Raw genomic sequence first — 2,500 nt, 5'->3', positions numbered from 1 at the left:
CATCATCATCATTTGTTATGTTGCATTTTGCTAGACGAAATGTACTGAAAATGCTAACCACTATCTCATGAAAATTAACACAATAAAAGGGTGAGTGATGATGTGCAAAAATAAAAGTGCATGGCAAATGGCTAGTCCAAGACCTCTTTCTCTAGAGCGGGAGTAAACTTGCAAAACTTGTACGTGCGTATTCTCTCTCTCTCTCTTTTATGGAACTTCCGTCGGAACTCAGATTACTATTTGTTCTAACTTTTTTTTTTTTTTACCCTTGCTTCTTGAATGGCTGTTAGATTGTTAGCGATCCTGTGGGAGTCGTTGTGTGAAAAATCAGATGAAGGTTTGTTTTACCTTTCCTATAAAAAGAAAAAAAGGAAAAAAATCCGCAGGGACTGGAACAAATGCATGACGGTAAACAGATATTAATGTTTTAGATGTATTTATATCTCCTTTTTTGTCTTTTTTCTCAAGCAGCATACATTTCTTCAAGATAGGGACGTATACATAAAAAAAAATCTTGTCTAGGGTCCATGTTAAGTGTTTTATGCGTTAGGACTGTCTTATGTTCCTCTGTGGATTTGCTTAGCATTTGTCCTGTGTCTTTATTTTTTGTGCTTTTCATGTACTCTAACCGTATGTGGTTCTCTGTGATAGCTCTTATAGGCTGTTCTTTGCGATTATGTGTTTGATGGTCGTGTGTCTGGGAGTATTTTTCTGTGGTGTTGGACCTTTGATTATCTTACGTGCGTGTCATGTGTGGTGGTGCTTTGGAGTCCTATGTGGGTGTTCGTCTTAAAGGTCCTTTGTCGTGATGGTCGTTTTGCTACGTGGTGTTCGTGTGTGATTTTCTTATACGTGTCTACCGTGCATGGTGCTTTGGCTGAGGATCCTTTTTGAGGCAGTGGGTACTCGATTTTCATGTCCTTCTCTTTCTCACTTCCTCGTCCTCCTCCACTTTTCCCTCCTCCTCTTTCTTCGTTTAGTTCTCCTCCTTATCTCCTCCTCCTTCCTTCATCTTTTCCTCCTTCTCCTCCTCTTCGTCATCCCCCTCCTCTTCCTCTACCTCTTTCTCCTCCGCTTTTTCCGCCTCCCCCCTCTTCCTCTTCAATCTCCTCCTCTTCCTCTTCAGCCTCATCCTCCCTACGTTCCTCCTCTTCTTCCCCCTCCTCCTTCCTTCCTTCCTTCTCTTTCCTTTCCACGTGGCCGCCCATCCCATAGAGATGCGATTGGCCCTATCGATTTGGGCGGCCTGTAGGTCAGAGGCCAAGGCTGCTTGCTGGCCGGGAGGGCGCGGCGAAAGCTTACCCAGAGGCATGGTAGGCCGGTCGACCTGTATGGCAACGGGGGAGGGTGGGGGTGGGTGGTTTGGGAATGGGGTGAGAGGGTAGGAGGGGGTATTAGTGTAAGGTGAGGGGATGGGGTTATTGGCGTGGGGTGAGGGGTTAAGAGGGTTTTTTGTGGGGGTGAGACTGGATTTTTTTTTTTTTTTTTTTTTTTTTGAGACGGAATTTTATTATTTTTATGGGCAAATAGTGGATAAGGTGTAAAAAATTGATATTTTTTATAGGGTGGGATGCTAGTTTTTTTGCTTTTTTTCATGGGGACAAGGGCGAAATTGCGTTATTTATTATTTATTTATTTGTTATTATTATTATTATTATTATTATTATTATTATTATTATTTTAAGGGGACAAGGGTCGGTAAGGGGTAGGCGGGGAGAGCTCTTGATAAAGGGTAATGGGTAGACGAGGGGTATAGTTTTTAAAGGATAAAGAGGCGGAAAAGGGTTATTTTTTGTGAAGCAAAGAGGTGGGTTAATGCTGGGATGGGGGTGGGGGGTATATGGGATGGAGGGGGGGGGGTTGAGTTAAGAGAGTAAGGGTCATACTCGGAAGAGTGCGAAGAAAGAGGAGGAGGAGGGGAAAGTGGAGTAGGAGGAGGAAATGAGAAAGAGAAGGATATGGACAGCGAGTACACACTGCCAGAGAAGGCGTTATTTATGTTTATTTATTCATTTATTTATTTGATTTATTTTGATTTATCGCCACCGACTAGACCTTCATCCCCCCCCCCCCACCCGCCCACACACACACATCCATACTGGAGGAGAAAGGGGGTTGGGGTGAGGGGTGGAAAGGGGTACACTTATTGGGTGAAGGGGGGAAGGGGGGGTAGGGACGGTATGAGTACTTTTTTATGGGATCTGACGAATAGGTAGGGGGAGGGGGGAGGGGGATCGTTTGTGGCCTGTTAGCCTAAGGTTCGTGGTATTGATATCGTTGTTGTTGTTTGTTTGTTTTTGTATTGCAGTCAGTATTGTGCTCGCGTTATTTTCATGGAATTGTCACGCGCGCATATACGTACATGTACGCATACACACGCACACACATACACAAACACACACACGCGCCAGCATACGCGCGCACACATACACACATTTGTCCAGCGTTTGATACCAGATATGTGACTAGAGGTGTTCTGACTGACAGCCAAGCGGGCATG

This window comes from Penaeus vannamei, chromosome 17 (genome assembly GCF_042767895.1).
Source record: "Penaeus vannamei isolate JL-2024 chromosome 17, ASM4276789v1, whole genome shotgun sequence".
Lineage (NCBI taxonomy): Eukaryota > Metazoa > Arthropoda > Malacostraca > Decapoda > Penaeidae > Penaeus > Penaeus vannamei.
Note: the sequence above shows the minus strand (reverse complement) of the source record.